At 43.6% G+C, this 19,868-nt stretch overlaps 1 protein-coding gene across 1 annotated transcript in view; it reads right to left on the bottom strand.

The window, feature by feature from the left end:
- Nucleotides 1-19,868, bottom strand: part of CDH13 (cadherin 13) — a 1,033,853-nt gene that overhangs the window by 946,432 nt on the left and 67,553 nt on the right. The window lies entirely within an intron of this gene.

Below are 19,868 nucleotides of genomic sequence, written 5' to 3'. Positions count from 1 at the left end.
AGCGCCTACAACTTGCCAGACTTGGTTTCAGGGACAGGAGACCCACTTGTGAATGATCCAGGCCAGAGTCTTGCCCTCATGGAGCTTCTATTCCAGGAATCATACTAGCTTGTATTTATTGAGGCCATGTGACACTCTAGCATTGAAATAATGGCTTTGCATACATTAACCTACACAGTTTCTACCTCAGCCCTGGGAGATGGGACTCTTATTTATCACTGAGGAGCAGAGAGCTTCACTTGGCAACTTCACACCTGTCATAAGCATGGGAGCTGGCCCAGGACCTTGATTCCAAACCGGTCTTCCTACACCAGGTTGCTCTACTGAAAACACATCTTGGAAAGCTCAGTGGGGCCCAGGTGTTGGGTTTAAGAACCACTGTTCAAGGTAAATCAATAACTTGTAGATTGCCACTCACTGTGACTGACTCAAGCAACGGTTCACAAAGCCCTGGCCAGTGAGACCCAAAAGCCCTTTGAAAAACTACAGTACGACTTATACTTACTCAAACGTTTAAAAACAGAGGAAGCAGTGGACCCTACTCTGTGTCTATCACTGCATTCACTCCTCATGTAACCTGTGACCTAGGTGTTATTACCTCATTTTACAGATGAGGAAACAGAGACTTAGAGAGGCTCAGGGACCCACCCAAGGCCATTCAGCAGTCAGTGGTAGAGCCAGGACCTGAACCAGGACTGCCTGACTCCAAGAAAAATGTAGACTTTTAATTCCCAAGCTTTAAGCCTTCAATAACAGTATGAATCTCTCCATACCGTCTGTCCCGGAAAGCCTCAGGCCAAGATTATATTACAGGCTGATGGCAGTGATTTAAGAGTGCTCTACTCATGGAGACTTCTGAGAGCAGGCACCAGGACTTGAATCCTTCTGTCTTAATGGATTCAACCTGAAACCTCCCCAGCAACAAAACAGCAAAAACCTTCACACAGGACTTCACACATTGCAAAGAGCTTTCCTACGGAATATCTGATTTACTCTTCACAGCCGCCCAGTGAAAGAGGTACTGACCTTGGCATGGACAGTACTCAGAATATTTAAAAATTGTTACAGCATGTGAACAGACACTGGCCACATGCACCCAATATGGACATAGCAGGCCGTACGTGGTGATGGAGCAGAGACTGAAGTAATGTGCCTACAAGCAAAGGAATGCCACGAATTGCCGGCAACACAAGAAGCTAGGAGAGAGGCATGGGACAGTTTCTCCCCTAAAGCCTTCAGGGAGAGTGTGGCCTTGCTGATACAGGAGTCCCCCTCTTTTCAAAAGTTTGCTTGACACCACTTCTCTTTTTATGAAAAACCTACATTAGTCCCTGTCTTCCCCAACATAAAGAAATTTGAAGAGGATTTTCACTTTCACAAAACAAGGCGAAAATTGAGAATAGTATTCAGCATTTGTTTTGCGGCGAGTGGTTATTGAGGCAGCGCACCGCAACAGCAAGAGTGGCGCCACCAAGCGCCTTCCCCGAGAACTGCACTCAGCGTCTCGGCACGGAGCCGCCATAGCTTTGAACTGTGTCCGTGAGCATCTGTGCTTTATCTCGATTTATTTTGTTCATCGTTTGTGCAAGATGTGCCCTAAGGTAATTCCTTCTTTGCTTTATGCCATTTCAGCTTAGGAATGGTTTCACAGGAACGCTCAATCTGGATTGCAGGGGAACCTGTACCTTGATTTCAGACTTTGTTGCCACCAGAATGGTGAGAGAATAAGTTTCCGTTGTTTTAAGCCACCTAGTTTGTGGGACTTTGTTCCAGCAGCCCTATCACACTAATACACAGTCCCAAACCCTTTCTGCCATGTCTAGCTCCAAAGTCACCAAAAGGTCTGGCTTCAGGCAGCACTGGGAACTTAGAACCCTCACTAAGTTCATTCCTGAGGTATCACAGCTTCAGTCTCTCGATTATTAATTGTTATTAACTCACTCGGTTAAGGCCCGGTTAATGAGCTTTATGGAGCACTTTAAGCCAGGATATGGCTTTTCTAAAGATGTCATGAGTGCCATGAGCAGCTCTCCACGATGCAGAAAGCACTCTAGTTCTGAGACTCACAGGCTGAAAGGCAATTGCGGCTGCAAACGAGTTGCGCGGCCATAATCAGCACAATCCCGTGCCGCTTACAACAAAGTCAGCCCGTCTTTCTGTGGGGAGACAGAGAGGCCTGCTCCCCGCTCTGGTTTCTGCTTGCACATTATTAACGTGTAATGAAGAGTAGGTTCTGCTTTATTGATCTTCAGGCCAGAGCTACACGCGATGCTGCCTAAGAAAAGCCCCAAAGGATTTTATTTGATTTTTGCACACAACGATAAGCTCCTTCGCCAGATCAGCTGCTGGACTGATGGGGGTTTCACCTTGAAATTGTTGACATGGTAGCAAAACAGGAATGTCTATATTTGCAAACGTTTGCTCAGATATACAGCCCTGCTGTCTGCACCCTGTCAAATGAGTCCCTGGGAAATATCAGGCCACACTGAGGAAGGGGGAAAATGCAGCCCAGAAGAGATTAGAACCACGAGAGAACACCGATGCGATGCGCGGCACGGAAAGGTGACGACGGGGTTTTGTCTTTGCAAAATGACAAGTTACAGCCTCAGTCAGCTCCACCTCCTTTCTTCTGTTCTGCTCTCACAACATTCCTAGTTAGAAAATTCCCAATGTAAGAACCTCAGAAATGTCCTTTCTCCCTTAACTGTGCCATAATTTTACTGGGTGCCTTTTACGGGATACTTGGTGGCAGCTAAGCTATGTATTGGCCGCTACATGGTGTTGAAAACTCAAGAGCCAGCCTCTCCCCAGTCTGCTAGTGGCTCCGCTTTTTGGCTCAGCCTGAATGCAGATAAGGAAATGGCCTTCCGGAAAAGGTCAGATAAGATCACAGGACACAGAGCAGCAGGCCAGCCTGGCAGACTCTGCCCAAGCTGTCAGACAGTGCCTGGCCTCCTCAAGTCCCCTGGAAGCTTGGGGTTCAAGGTCGCTGACAGCTCTCTCCAGCCAACAGTAGACCCCTGCTGTCCCCATGCACCAAAATGGCACACATGAAACCCATTTGAGAAAGAATTCCTCCCTCCTGGGCTCAGGTGTGTCCTTTGGCTCCTGCCCTGATAGGAATTGGTTCTTTGAAACCTTGGAAGAACATTTTGTGAAAAAGCAAAATTTACAGCCCATCCTGAGTCCGTTTCTCAGGAGGAAAGGTGATGAGAATCCTCCACATGACCCTTACAAACAGACACTCAGATCCAAATTGGGACTAAGACGTTCCCAGGTTCTAAGGGATTCCTCTCTCCTAATTGCCTGCGTAGCATGTCTGTTAAATTGAGATAACGCTTAAATATGGCCCAAAGAAGATTCATGAGGGAGTCACAAAAATGATTAAAAGGTTGTAAAATTGGGGCTTATGGATGGAGGATATGGGGGTTATTTATCCTGGAAAAGAGAAAGCTGAGGAGGGACATATAGACTTCCTACTCGATTAATTATGTAAATAAGCAGACACTCAGCTGGCCTGGAATCTCAACCATTTAGCAGGGAGAGTGGGTACTGAGGGAGGTTACTAGTAGTTTTAAAATCCTTAGTTGCCTGCACAGATTTCTGAGGGGTTGGTTGTTGCTGGGTAATACAAGTTATGGATATGCCAGGTTCATTTTAATGAGCCCAGACACCACCCACTAAAAATCATTTCCAGCTAAGTGTGGGAGGAAGGTAGGTTTTTTTGGTCCATCGCCACAAGCAGAGGCCTTGCAGGGTTCCTTGTATGAGGGCAGACTCCAGGACTCATCCCTTCTTCAATTCCCCAACTAGGGTCAGGTGTTAGGAGGGACAATCAGAGGGTTGTGTCATCCAGACGGAAAGATGCTGGAAAGAACATCCCCTCAGGACGATGAGCTGAGCTTGGCCAGAGGCAGGAGAGGTGTCCCCTCGCTCAGAAAAGCCATAACACGCCTGCCCTCTGGTTCCACCTCCTGACCACACTGCAGCCAGTCATCCTTTCGCTCAATGTCCTGTTGAAGGAATTCTCCTGTTAGAGAATCTATGTGTTTATTCAGCACCCCAAGGAATTCTCATGTGGGTGGTACCCCTTAGACTTGCTGTTGTCTCCCCGACTCCTTTTTCTTGCCAAGCATCCTTTGCCTCCCTTATACACACACAGCTGCCCAGAATCCTGGTCACTCAATGAGCATTTACTATGTACCCAGACGGCAGGACTGTAAAGATGGCTGCCCTCATGGAGCTTAGAGTATAGCAGAGGAAGTAAGATAAGTAAACACATGATCTACATGAAGCTGCATATGAGGGCAGCCCCCAGGGAGGGGCAAAGCCCTAGGAAATTTCACTAGAGAAACTGATGATGGTTGAGAGCTGGAACTATCGAGAATTATGTTTTATTTGGTGGGCTTTCTGAGGACTTCCCAGGTCTGAAGAGATCAGGGAGGAGCCAGGATATACAGGAGTTTTGCAACAAAGACCAGGGAGTCAGTAAAGACCAGTAAAAGATTACTGTTAATTAAAGAAAACCAGACATCTTACTGAATTTAGCACTTTTCTATGTATGGGAAGATGCAAGAGTCTGGGCCCACTGAAATCATCCCTTTGATATGCACCTTAGCTATTTAGGGCCAGCATCCCATTCTTTCTTTCCCATCCTGAGTCCCTTCAGGGTGCACCACTGGGGATGGCTGCAGTGGCTGAGGGCTTGATGGTGGGCACCCTGTTTGCTTCCATCCTGAGTTCCCTCAGGCTCACCACTGGGGACAACCGTAGTGCCTTGATGGCTACAACATCCTTTGTTTACTGATACGGCAGGCAACATTTTTTCATTCACAGAACCCAGGAAGATTTCCAGGAGGTGAGCACACTGGGAATAAGGTGGTCCTTGCTGGAGTTAACCCCACGCAGGGCTATGGAAACAGCCAAGAATCTGAGAGACCAGGGGGTCAGCCATTTAGCTTGGGCTTTCGGGGAAGGATGGGAAAGGGTGGTGGAGAAATGAAACACTGATGCAGGTGGGGTTGTGATTTTTTTTTTTTTTTTTTCTGGCTGCACCACGAGGCATGCAAGATCCCAGTTCCCTGATCAGGGATCGAACCCACACCCTCCGCAGTGGAAGTGCAGAGTCTCAACCACTGGACCACCAGGGAAGTCCCTAATGCTGAATTTTAACAGTAGTCATTGAGAAAGTTACATAGTAAAAACATGATGAGCGAGGCTCAGGGCAGTGAGTTTGGAGGCCATCATAGTCGGTCTGGTGAGAGATAATAAGGCCATTCACAGAGGTTACCTGGCAGGATTAGTTAGAATGGAGAAGAACAAGCAAGGTGCTCATATGAAGCTTTCCTTTCCTTTACATATAAATAGTATCAGTGAACAAATCACTGAAGTGAGTCCAGGAAGGGAGCATTCTTAAATAATTTTGTTATGCGTTTAAAAGTAATAAAATAAAATGTATTCCATAATTTAGACTTTCTCTAAATTACACCAGCCTTCAACTAATGAGTAAAAATTAATGAAGATTAACCATTTTGATACAGGAAGGGTATTATCTTCATCAAGGTCATGCTACATAATAGCGTAGCACTATAGAAGTAGAACATTCAGTAAAGGAAAGGTTGCTGGACATTGCTATGTTGGTAAAAAAAAATACGGTAAAGTTAGATAAAATAATCTGATGGTATCTGTCCTCTGGGAGAAGTCTGGAGTGTAGGAAGGCAAGAGAGCAGAAGGGTTAATGCTGAGGCCTCTGGATTAAGGCCACCTGGGTTCAAATCCAACCTCTACTGCCTAGAAGCTGTGTGATGTCCAGCAAGTGATTTAATGTCTTTGAACATCATTTCTTCAACTGTAAAATGGGATTAATAAGAGCTCCTAACTTGGAGCACTGCTGTGAGGATTAAATAAGATATTGTCTTTGAGGCACTGGCCACATAGTAGGAACTCGTAAGCATTATCCATCATCATTATCACCATGGGGATTTCCCGAGTGCCCAACCCTGAGACTAAGTTTCTGTGTTTCATCAACAGCAACAAGTGGTGGGAAGACCCCTAGTCCAGATCATAGTACTGGATCATAGTCCTGGCTTTACCATGGACGAGGTGGGTGCCCCAAGGAGAATACCCTTGATGTCTTTGAGCCTCAGTTTCTTGTGTGTACAATGAGAAGGCAGGTCTGCACTGTAATTCTAAACCCCTTTTTTAGAAAAGCCCTCCACTTTTTATCAAGCAGAATCTCCTCTTGAACCTTAATATCTAAAAGAGAATAAAGCATAATTACCCCGGTTGATGTTTGCTCCCAGGGCCTGAGTCCCAGCTGCGTTCTACACCCTATCCCTCTTTCACCCTCGCCACTTAAGGGCCTGAGTCCCCCTCTCAATACTAGACCTCTGTAGAACACAGTTTAAAAACTATAGGAATAGGGTCCTACAAGATCATTTGGGATTCTCAGAGTTTATCCTCATGGGAAGAGATGATCAGGGGCTGTCCAAATGGCAAGATGAAATAAAGTCTGTGATAAATTCTGAAGATCTCTTTGTAAATTGTGTGCCCTTCCTGATCATAATTAGAAACGCCACAGTGCAGTCACTTACATGCTACCCTTTCATGTCGATTCCTGTTAGAAGACCTGGAGAAGGAAGTGGAAAATGCCAGGAGGTGTTTAAGATACAGTGCAGTACAGATGACTCGCCCAGACCTTCAGCTGCAACATATCATAACACTGATGCTGGACAGGAAGATTCCATGACTAGCTTCTTCCTTGACCTTGTTTATGCACCAGCTTTGTATTTTTAATGTTGGCCTTAGATGAAAAACAGGTGATACGATCTACTAAATCAAACTGTTCTTTCATGCATACTTAAAATGGGATTATTTAATTCTGAAAAGAATATATTCAAATCTTTATATATGTATATGAATACATAACTAATATTATGATGTAATATAAAAATTTTATATATGTATATCAAATACATATCTCTCTATCAACCTATAGGTTGAGAATTTTTTAAGGCAGTCTTTCTCAGTCTATCCTAACCCATATGTCACCAAGCTCAGAAGACAGTGCTGACTTTGCCACAACCCTTTAGGGGTTATCCAACCTCACAGCCTCATCTGGAGTCCTTCTGGTTAGAGAACTTCCTTTTTTCTCAAACCCATTCCTTTCTAGGGCAGCTCTATCTATTTTGCCTTTCTTTATTGACCTGAAATCTGTCTGCCCATGATTTCTCCCCCATCAGTTCTATCTCTTCTCTCTCAGCAATACATAGCAAGATGGCCTCCCTTGCCTTGCAGATACACCAGGGTGGGGCCGCCCAGAGCCTTGGGAGTGGGGTCCCCACCCCCGTATGTCTGGAAGGCCGGACCTCAGCTCCAGGACACCTGGAGGGCAGAGCCTCAACCAAAGAGGATTATCTCAAGTCAAGGTCTAGAGTAATTAGCTCCACTGGGTTTTGGTCTTGCTGGGACCCTCAGACCCATCATTTACCCCTTCCTTCTTTCCTTTTTTCTCCCTTTTGGAATGGGAATGTCTATCCTATGCTTCTCCCACCATTGTATTTTGAAAGCATATAGTTTGTCTGATTTTGCAGGTTCCCAGCCGGAGAGGAATTTGTCTCAGGTGAATCATACCTTGAGTCTCACCCATATCTGATTTCTATCATATTTAGATAAAATTTTGGACTTTAGACTTTTGAGTTGATGCTGGAAGGAGATGACTTTGGGGACTCTTGGGAGGGAATGAACGTGCTCCGGTCATTTCCCTGTGTTTGGAGGATACACCTGATTCCTTGCCCTCCAAAGAGCCTGGCGGCACCCACACACCACTGTGCATTCTGATGGCCCAGTGCCTATCTGGTACCAGTTGTTCAAAATGCTGGATATCATGTCTGTGTCTATTTCCTACAAATGTTTATACCTCCCTCCTTATCTGCCATCTCCACAAAAAGTAAGTCAGCTGGCCCTGTATACGTACCTCATTAGAGATGGCTTTTGTTCAGTTAACGAAACAAAAAATCGAGCATGGAATTGCTGTTAATTAGGTAAGCTGGATACAACTAAATCAACTACTTGACTAAATTGCACCTCTGAGTTTACGCTTTAGGAAGAAAAGCAACGACCTGTGACAAAGGCTATTTTCTTGCTTTCCAGAAAGCAAGAAAGTGTGTACCTTTTCCAGGTACACACTTCAGGACTCCAATCTGAGGTTTCTGTAGCACTCCCTGAGTTAAGTACCTTTTTCCTTTTGATGAAAGAGAACTCACTAAATGTAGAACCAAGTGCAAACAAATTTTCTAACTTTGGAGTGGAGGGTGAAATTAAATAGCCAGAAAAAAAGATTTGGTTTGGAAAATGTTGTCAGCACATGTACCTAACTCACTGAAAAAACATTCTAAAATAAAAATGTCCCCGGTTCTTCCAAACATTATCCTGAATTGTAAATCCCTGCCACCACATTGCATGATCTGCCACCCACGTAGCACTCCATCTCCTCACGCTGCTCCTCCTTGCTACTGGGCAGTCACAGGCTCCTCTCTGCTCCAGGGCTCATTGGCTGGCTCTTTCTTAGCCTTCCATAACCACACGGCTCCCTCCAAAGGTACTCCCTGAGCGTCTCTCTATTTATTTAGAACACTTATTGGGATTGCTCTTATCTGTGAACTGTTTATTTGTTTATCACCTGTCTTCCTATCATGTTACTAGGAACTACATCTGCCTTCTTCATCCGTATATCTCCAGTGCCTCAAATGGTGTTGAGCTGAATAAGTGTTTGTAGAAGGAAGGAGGGAGGGGTAGAGGGAAGGAAGGAGGGGGAGAAGGAAGGATGAAGGAACGGTGGGAAAAAGAGAGGGAAGGAGGGAGGAAGGGTAACATGAGTATGAACTTGATACCTGACCTGTATTTAAGGCTGCGGCCACAAAGGAGGATACCATTGAACCCATTAAATAATACACCAGTTGACCAAAATCTGTTGACAAAGCACCCACACCTTCCTAATGCAGTCAGAATTCACTCAGGAGAGAAGGGGTGATAACTTGCAGAATCATAAACAAAATTAAAAAACATAACAAGTACATCTTCTGTCCAGAATTATGTAAAGCTGACAAAAGCAGAGCTCTTAATCCTCTTAGACCATAATCGATTTTTTTAAAGTCTTTAAAATTTGAAAACCTGAAGACCACGTCTGAATGAAATATTTGCAAGGAAGAAGCAGACATGTGTCACGAAATATGTCCCCACCAAACAAAAAAAAATTAAGGGAGAGGAAAATTTATTAATTTTTTGAATGAGTTTTCGGCTCTCCAGCCCAGTGAAATTTCCACTGCTGAAATGAGCCTGGCTCTTTTGATTCAGATGGGGACGAGGGGAAGCTGAGCTAATTTCCAGGAACCTGCTTTGCTTCCCACATGTACCACTAGAGGCAATTGTATGGCTCTGCTAATGACACATTGTATTAGCATATTGAATTCTAATTGTTACATTTCTGACCATTCCCTTGCTGGAGAGAGAGATGGAGAAAATCAAATTTTAAGTAAAAATACACGGACATGTCACCTGTTCAGTGGGGCCCCCAGAAGCGCAGCTGCACCTTGCTCTCTCTCGTGCTGATACACATCTGACCGCCCACCAGGAAATAATGGCCCAGAAGAAGACTATTTGCCTGGGTCCTCCCACTTTTGTGGCCAGCAAGATTTTTACTATCCCTGGCTTTATTTTTGATAAATTGCAGGTTTTTGATACAGGCATATGCTGGGTCTCACTGATGCCCACGAGGAAATAGGAAACCTTTCATTTGCCTGTCCGGCCAGCAATGCACTGTCATTCACCCTCCTCAAGATCCAGCAAGGCATGACTTCATCCAGCACATCTATATCCTCCTCCCTTGTCTGCACTGGGCGTCTTCCAATATCCTGTGCTTGATTTAACTGTTAAAAATTAATAAACATGTATTAAGTTGCTACTGTATGCTATGAACCCTGCTAAGACAGTTCAGACACTATCTCATTTACTTTGCACAATCTGTGATACAGATGTTATTCTAGACATTTAGCAGATCAGGAAACTGAGGCTCGAGGAGGTTAAGCAAATTCAATTTAGTACAAAGCCTACTAAAGAGCCAGGGCTATCTAATCCATAGCCTTAGCTCTTGACGGCTGCGTCCTGCTTCCTCCTCCAGGATCCCTTCCTGGATCCCTCAGGCTGAGACAAGGAACCCAGGTGTGGCTGACTCTGCAGTCCTTGCTCTTCAGCAATTCCACTCAGCACCCACCCTGGGACAGCACTGAGCACAATGCATTGAGGCTCCTGATCTGCTTGTCTCTCTACCTTAATTAGATTCTGAGATCTTTGGGTATAAAGAATGGGGCTTAGATATCTCTGCAGTCCTAGCACTTAGTCACTGTCAGTGTGGAATGAATGAATGAATGAATGAATGAATGAAAAGAGTGCTACACAAATGTTGAAGGAATGCTTAGATAAAATGGAACAATGCTCTGCCAGAGTTAACAGGCAAGAGAGCCAGAGCAGTCCCAACAGACACAGCCTTAATGTTTCATTCAGTAACATCTATAATTCAAACTTGAATTCAGCAAGCCAGACGCCCCAATCTGTGTGTTCAAACCACACTAGAGGCATGGTGCCCCCCAGAGCCTGCTGTGGTCTGAGGGCTGCTTCCACAGGGCTAAGACCCCCGCCCCACACCCACCCCTGCCCCTTTATTTGTCTGTAACTTGCAGTTTTAGAGCTTAGGAACATTCAAGCCACAACACCCGACTTTTTTCAAAGGCTTTTTTTTAGCTCCAGCAGTGTGATGGGTTTTTTATTTGGTGCTATTGTAAAGGAGGGCCTAGGGATGAAGGAGGAAAGAGAAAAACAGAATGCCTTGAAAACAGAAATTGGAAACAGATAAAAGCAAAGCTGAATACAGAGGTGGCTATAATGTGGATGCCTCAGGAATCTGTGAAGTTACCAGTGCTGGACAGGATTGCATTCTGAGTCAGGGTAGCACCAATGCGGCTCTCTCCAACTGACTTCCCAAAAAAGAAAAGATACACCGCTGTAAACTGGTGTCCACCCCCTCGATCCAAGGGCAAAGAGGAAGGGGGAAGCAGAAAGCAAAATCTACGAGCTGGGGTTTGAGAGGAGCAACGGCCTTTTTCTGGTTGTTTACAAAACAATTTTTACAGTTTTTCCTGTCTCAGGTAGCAAACTCTCAGACTTAGTTGTCAATGGGCAAGTGGCTGATTTAGCAGGAAGCAGTGATATGGAGATTGGAGGTGACACTGGGATAGGAAGAAAGCTGATGAAGCATTATCAGTCTAGCTACCACTGTGTGCATCGATACTACTGGGGTTCAGAAATGGTGTGGAACACGCCCCAGGGATGTGCCTCCAAAGGGGTGAGGGAGCTGGGGTACTTATCCTCCAATCCCTGTTCATCCCTGGTTGACAGCTGCTCCTGGGGTGTGAGTTCCCCAGCACTTCTGGCCTGCCCTGCATGCAGGCTGAGAATGCTCCTGAAGCCAGAGCAAGGGCTCATCCAGGGTTTGCAGTGAGAAGCTGCCAGAAGGAATGGTGAGTGAGGAGTAAACATCACTAACAGGATGTGTAGTAGCCTTGAATTATATTACACGTACTTTATGATATCCTATGTTTGTATTAAGTGTCTGTAGGTATACATATACATGCGTATGTAGTACACACATACACATATATGTACACACATATATCTGAGTGTATAAGTGTTTATGTGAGTGGAAGGAAACAAAAAAATGTAAGTAATGGTTACCTCTGCATTCATTAATTGATGCCATAAATATTATGTACAAGCCACTGTCTTAGGAGTGGAAATACACCGTGACCAAACTAAATGAGGTCTTTAACCACACAGGGCTTACATTACAGTCCAGAGAGACAGAAACACACAAATCAACATAGAGGATACATTTTTATCAGGATAACTGATGTAAAGAAAACTGAGAAGCAAGAGAAAACCTCAGTCTAAAACTGAAGTTCTTACTGAGATGTGACTCATAAAAAAACAGGCAGGAAAGGGGCCTGAGGCAGAGGAAATAGCACACACAATGGCCTTAAGATAGGAAGCAGCTTGTTATCATCTTTATACTTTTATATTTGTAAATTTTCTGCAATGCTTACCTATGGTGAAAATCGGAGGGGAAAATACAATTATTTTAAAATATTCTTTGAGTGAAAGAAAGAAAAATCCAAATGAAGACTTACTGATTCTTAGAAATTTGACTGATACAACACTCCAAAACTGGTCATCTGCTGGGAATCAGAAAACCTCCATTAACTTCTCTTAATGGATGGCAAGTCCAGAATCAATCAATAAGTATTTATGGAGCTCATACTGTGTAAAAGGCACTGAATCTGGGCGCTGGGGAGCACTGAGATGAGGGAGACAGTGGCCCCTTGTCATGCTGTCCATGTCTAGTAGGGGAGGCTGGGATCGTAGGAAATTTCATGATTAGATTTATCATGGTAAGAACCATGACAGAATATAGATAATATGCCCGGAGACTAATCCAGGCAGGGGCAAATTTAGGAAGGCTATCTAAGGTGCAAGATATTTGAACTGGGCTTCCAGAGTGAGTAAGCTTGCCATAGCCACAGAGGGTATTGCAGACAAGAGAACAGCATGCACGAGGGCAGAGAGAGGAAAACTGCAGCACACTATGGGGAATGAGTCAATTACAGTGACCAGAAAATCTGCTACTTAGCATTCAGGAACAGAGGACCGGGTTGATGGAATGGCATGCCAGAGCACTTCAAGTGCCATGAATGACAATCATTAGCTGGTTTGCCAGCCACTCATCCATTTCCCTGCTTCTGAGAACAATGCTCCAGTTTCTTTGTGGAGCCACCCCTGCCCATGCAATCCAAGTCCATGTGATTGGGTAAAGCTAACACTCCATCATCTCTGGCTTCAGAAGAGGATATGTGAGTAAGGCCTGGCCAACCAGAACATCCCATCCTCTTGTTCATAGCAACTGGTTGAATGATGGGCACATGACCTAATGAGAGAGACTTTAGGTCAAAGATTTATACTGAATGTGTTGGGAAAAGAGAACTCCTCTCTCTGCTGGAGCTGCTGAGGGGATGGACTGTATGTCTGAGTGTGCTGCTAGAAACCACTCTAAGACCATGATGAGAAAGGCTTTGTCAGAATGGAGCTAACAAAGAAGAAAGTATTGCTGAGTGAGGAAGCAAATAAGACATTTTCCTAATGACAACTTTTAATGAACTGCCATGACGGAAACTAAGTCAGCTCTAGGTTTTCCAATTGCGGAACCCAATAAACCTCCTTTCTTTCCTTCTTGAGCTAGTTTGGGGTAGATTTCTGTCCTTTGCAACCAAAAGCCCTAATTAGTATACCACACTAAACATATGCCCACACAAGGACTCATCCATGAATGTTCAGAGCAGCTCTATCCATGAGAGCCAAAAACTGAAGACAATCCAAACGTCCACCAACAGGTGAATGGATAAACAAAACGTGGTATATTCATAAAAATACTATTCAGTAACAGAAAGGAATCAACTGCTTATACATGCAACAATATAGATGAATCTTAAAAACATTATGCTAAATAAACTCAGACACAAAGTACCGTATGATTCCATGTATATGGAATTCTAGAAAAATGAAGCTAATCTATAGTGACAGCCAATCAGTGATTGTCTGAGACCAGGGCCATGTATGGGGATAGTCTGGGAAGGGGCACAAGGGACATTTTAGGGTGATAAAATATTCTATATCTTGACTGGACTGTGGTGGTGGAGGCCCCAGGCTGAGCCGCTGGAGTTTGCCCCCTGTGGACAGATACTCCAAGATGAAGATAACAGCAGGAGCGAGAGAAGAGGCTGGGCCCTGCCCCGATGAGAGGTAAAGAGACCACGTATTTCTCATTCTCGAGGTCAAGGAGACCTTCCCAACTACACATGGGCAGAAAGGCTCCTCAGGGGCCAAAAAGGGAGGGGTGCCACCCCATAGTAATCAACCTACCCATAGGCCTCTTTGCTAGAATCCCTCTTGGCTAAGAGATATACATGCATACAAGGGAGGACCCTGAGTTAAACCAAATACTGACTCAGAGCCAGGCAAAGCAAGGTGATTGGCCAGAGGAAACCTGGAAGAAATGCCCCATATAAGTGATTCAAACTACCATGAGGGCACGACTCTCTCTGTGAGTAGTCTGCCCATGTGTCTATCCACATGTACTCTTTTTCCTCCTAATAAACACTTTACTTGTTTCACTACTTTCCGTCTCCTTTTGGAAATTCATTTCTACAAAGCCAGCAGGCCAGGGCCTTGTCACTGGCCACTGGCTGTCATGGTCTAGCGGCTAGGATCAGTGCTCTTACTGCCGCAACCTGACTTCAGTCTCTGGCCGGGGAACTGAAATCCTGCTTCAAGCCACAGTAGGCCGAGGCCACCCAAGATCAGTGGTTACATGGATGCATAAAATCTGTCAAAACTCATAGAAATATATTCTTTTTTTTGGCTGCGCCGGGTCTCCGTTGTGGCGCACGGGTTCTTCGTCGTGGGCTTCTCTCTAGTTGCAGCATGTGGGCTTAGTTGCCCCACGGCATGTGGGATCTTAGTTCCTCGACCAGGGATTAAACCCGTGTCCCCTGCATTGGAAGGGCAGAGTCTTAACCACTGGACCACCAGGGAAGTCCCCAAAAGTAGTTTTTAAACTCCCTTTGCTCCCATCCCATTTTTAGCATTTTAATTCCCTATAAAAATAAAGTTTACTGTGAATGTTTAGGTAACTAGAGTACCAAGCAAAATATACAGTAAAAGACACCAAATTCCTTTTTTGTTTTCTGAGCATGTCCTGCCTGGACCAAATCATGGGTAACTATGAACTACAGGTTGCTTTGAAGTCCAAGAAAATAAGTAGAGGTTTGGGAAGTAAGAGACTTAAATAATGGGTGCATTTAGGGAATATAAACCTTAATAAAGTTGATTTAAAAAATAAACGCAAAATAAAAATATTTTCAGACAAAAATATATATACTGTTCTAAAGAGTCTTAATATCATTGTACAGAAAAGGAAGAGCCAGTGAACGTTTTTGAGATGAGGGTTTCCCTTTCAGGGTTGTTTTTCAGGAGGTCCATATGTTGTCAGAGTTCATTGCGTAGTGGGTAAGAGGTTAGGTATCTGGGCAGAGCCCTCCAGATTCAAATTGTACATCTACCCATGTATTATCAATGTGACTTTGGGGATGTTACTTAACTTCTCTGTGCCTCAGGGGGTTTTTTTGTTTTGTTTTTTGGTTCTGTTTGTTTGTTTTCATTTGTAAAATGTGGATAATAACACAACTTCAAAAGGCCATTGTAAAGACTGAATGAATATGCATGTAAAACACTCCGAGGAGAATAATAATGCATGCTCAGAAATGTTCAGGGTCTTAGCAATAGTGATGGAAGTATCAATTGGATGGGGAAAAGGATAATGGCAAAGGGACCATGTGGTGTGGCTAAGAAAATAGGACATTGAACTGGGGCAATGACCATGAGAATGAAAAGGAGATGTGAATTTGAAAAATATTTCAGAGGTAGAGTCAACAGGATTTGTCAACTAATAGATGGAAGGAAGAGCAAGAAATAAAAAATTACTCAGAACTTTCTAACTTTGGAGGCTGAGGGGATGTTAATACTATTAGCTGGAGTGAGAAAAAACAGGAAGAGGAACTGACTCATGGCAAAGATAATGAGTTCACTTTTAGCCACGTGGAACTGAAGCTGCTTGCAGGACAGCAGGTTGCAGATATCCAGTATGGGTAGAAAGTAATACTTGCAGTGCTGCTTGCAATGCTCAGTGAGGAAAAAAAGAAAAGAGAGATGAACCACCATAAAAAGAAGCAAACCACATTACCTCTTTCTGTAGCTAAAGATATCAGATTAGTGTTCTGAGTAGTAACCATTGTGGGTAATCACTAAATACAGAGAAAACAAGGCTGGATGCATTGGGTTTCATACCAGAAAGCAATAAAAATGTATCCTGTCAGCAATGCCATCAGTGAAATCTTGCTTGAGGGCAAAGAGGAGAGTAAGACTCACATCAGGATGTTCTAACAGGTGCTTTCTCTAGCTGCTTTCAGAATTCTAGGAGAGGGCTTGATGTCTCAGAATCTGAGAAATAATGAAGCTTAATCCACAATCTTAACTTCTTAATTCCTAGGGATATATATACATATATTGCATCGTTACTGACCCTGATTTTAATGATAATATCTTTTTTAAAATACTGAGGTTTGATTTGACTATTTGAAAAAACAGATTAGAGCCCACTTACACACTAGCTCATGGGTGAGGGTTCTTTCCAGGATGTTCCCCTGGCACAGAGTGTTGGTGACATTTCGCTTGAGGTAACGATTCTCAAAGTTTTCCCTATAGAATATTATCTCGGGAGATGTTCTGGGAACAAAAGATTTCCATGGTCAAGATAATTTGGAAACTACTGCACATTCCAACCCTTTCTAGAATATTTAGGGTGCACGTTCACATATTAAAGGCTTGAAGAAGTCCTGAAGAAAAAAAGATTTAATTTTGTTTAACCTAGGTGTACCCCAATTTATTTAGCCATATGTATCTTTGATTCCACACGCTTTTCAGCATTCTGAGGAACTAAAGTCCATAAAGTATACTTTGGGTAACCCTGCAAAAGGCTTCCATAAGCCATACTTCTAAATTAAGCCAACTTCTAGAGTAAGCCAGTGTTAGCCAACTTAGAATAACTGAGCAGAGCTTTCTGTTTGACAACTTGTAGGTAAGGGCCCAGCCAACTAATCAGCTGATTCATTTCATTTCCCTTTTCTCAGAAAGCTGTTGAGACATCGAGTTAGTGCCACCTACATGAGCCTGCACAAACCGTATTGTTTACCGTTCAGGAAAATTAGATTGCACCTACCTCTTCCAACAGCTAAATGATACTTGTCATAGACAAAAGAGATCTTCCGTTCTGTTCTGTGACATTGTTTAGGGTTGTGAGTAGAAAAAGGAAAAACACTAAAAGCTATACTTGTGGATTAAGTATAAAAATGCAAAATATGTGTACCGATTACATTTTGAGTTAAGAAGTTGCCGTAATCACTATGAAGACTTGTTTTAAACACGGTCCCTTAAACATAATTTCTAAAAGATTCCTAGCAGAGAGGAAGCCTCTCTGGTAAGCAGAGGTAAGGAATACATTCAAAGCAGTCATGCTAATGACTAATGAAGTGGAGACTGGGAAATGCAACCTGGGAAACAACTGCATCACCTCTGGTACCCGTGAAATCAGCCTCATCTCAGCCTGCGCGGAAATTAACATGATTAGATGCTTCCCTTCCACCTGTGTAGCATGTGTTCTCAGGAGGGTAGACAGACCACTCTCCTCATGCTAGGAGTCCTCCTGGAAGCTCAGCCCGCAGAGGCGATGGAGATGAGCAGCTGCTCTTGGCGGCGCACTTAGGTAAACATCATTGGCCCTCCCAGCCTCCAGACTCCAGTTTCATCAAATCAGCTCACTTCTCTCCCTTTATGAGTGTTAACCCCATATCTCTCCCACACCAGAGTGTCGTGAGGATCAAATAAAACAACAGATGTGAATGTGTTTTATAAATAGGACATAAATTATTAGTAGTATGATTTTCTTTCCTCTTAAACCAGGGGTTGGCAAACTATGGCCCATGGATCAAATCTGTCCTGAAGCCTGCTTTTGTATAGCCTATATACTAAAAATGATTTTGCATTTTTAAAAGATTATTAAAAGAAGATGCAGAAGAAGGAGAAGGAAGAAAAGAAGAGAGGAGGAAAAGGACAAGAATATGTGACAGAGCCCATATGTGGCCTGCAAAACCTAAAATATTTACTATCTGTCCCTTTACAGAAAAAGTTTGCAGATCCCTGTTTTAAACAAAGAAAAACTGGCTATTTCTTTGCTTTCTTGTAGCAGATTGCAAAAATGTCTCCAATTCTTCACCACTCCTGGTGCCACGTAACTGTTCAGTGCCCTCTCACTTTGAGACTGGCCTCAGCTGCAGGCTACTCAGCCAATGGAATGCTGCCCAAACAGGCTTGAAAAGCACCCATAGGACTGTGCTTGCTCTCTCTTATGCCACTACTCTGAGACCATGACCGAGCTAGCCTCCTACAAGATGGGAGGGTCATGGGGCAAAGCCAAGTCACCCCAATCATCACAGCCAAGACCAGCATAGATCAGCCAATAGCCAGCAGACTCCCAGACACGTGAGCAAGCCCAGCCAAGATCAGCAAAGTAGCTGACAGCTGACCCCATATGCATGAGTAATAAATGCATATGCTACTGTATATGCTACTGAGGTTGTATACAAGTCAAAATCTATCTGATATATTTTCTTCCTTTTCCCCCACCACCTACAGGGGATGCCCCAAAAGATACAGTTCTCTGCCTTAGTCGTCACTAAGAGTAAGTTATTCCTACTAGCTCCCATCTTTGCTTTTGGATGCAAACATATGATTCAAATCCATGGACTCTCCACACCTGCCAGACAATACTGAAGAGGGTAGAGATGGCATAGCCTTGGAATTAGAGCTCTCATTCTTACCAGTGCTCGATCTTCCAGACTCTGGACATGGTATTACCAAGCCAAATCACTGATTAGAACCTGCCCCGCTAAGCTACATTCCATGGGTCTCCATTCATTCATTCATTCAAAAATATTTCTTTGTAGCTCCCATGTGGCAAGCACGGTGCTAACACTGACATATAGCCGTGATCTCAAGGAGCTTATCTGTGGGGAAGGGTATACCTTCCAGTCCTGTTTCTTCCTCATCCCCACTGCCATGATGGAGTACCAGCAGATAATGAAGCTCTATAACTTTATTATAATCTATTCTTAGTAGTGCAAGAACAGATTCTATCTATTTAAAACCATGTGGCTATGTTGAGCATGAAAAATTCAAACATACACACACACCAGAAATGCCTTGGTCCCTTTAAAGGTAATGAAATGGTGTTGTAGGACAATGTGGTGTGAGAGGGGCAAAGTCTCATCATTTCCTCTGCAGGGAGATGTCTCTACCTCCAGTACCTATTAGAAACACGGATGAACTGTTCTGAAAGTAAACTTTGTTCAAACCACCTTAAAATTGAAAGATGAATGTACAATCCTTTCTTTGATGACATACTGTGGTGGTTCTAAAATACATCCACAAATTCTTCAAAACTTCTCCTTGAAGAGGTGAGGCTTAATTCCTCTCCCCTTGAGTGTGGAGTTGGACTTAGTAACTCGCTTCTAATGAATACAGAGTGGTAAAAGTGATGGTATGCAACATCCAAAATTACACATAAAAGAAATCTGGTTCCATCCTTGCATTTGTCTCTCTGGGATATGTCACTCTGGGGAAAGCCAGCTGCCACGATGTGTAGATATGATAGCAATTCTATGGAGAGGCCTACATGGTAAGGAACTGAGGCCCCCACCAACAGCCATGTGAAGGTACCATCTTGGAAGTAGATTCTCTAGCCCAAGCCAAGTCTTCAGATGAGACTGCAGCTCCTGATACCATGTTGACAGCAATATCATGAAATACGCTGAACCAGAACCACCTAATTAAGCTGTTCTTGAAATAATAAATATTTTCTTAGTCTGCTGGGCTTTGTGGTGATTTTTATGCAGCAACAGATAATTAATAGACATAGCATTAAATGAATAAAACTAGCCATAGTTGACCTAATTGACTTGAGAACAAAGAAATCATAGGATATGAATGGGAAGAGTCTTGTAGCTCACTTTCCTCAACACCAGAGTACATTTATCTGGTGAAGTAAGCTAAGAGAGTTCTGATTTTGTTGCTACCACCTGCATGAATGAGTC

The sequence above is a fragment of the Globicephala melas genome, chromosome 19 (assembly GCF_963455315.2).
Source record: "Globicephala melas chromosome 19, mGloMel1.2, whole genome shotgun sequence".
In the NCBI taxonomy this organism is placed as follows: domain Eukaryota; kingdom Metazoa; phylum Chordata; class Mammalia; order Artiodactyla; family Delphinidae; genus Globicephala; species Globicephala melas.
This window is presented reverse-complemented; position numbering and strand designations above follow the sequence as displayed.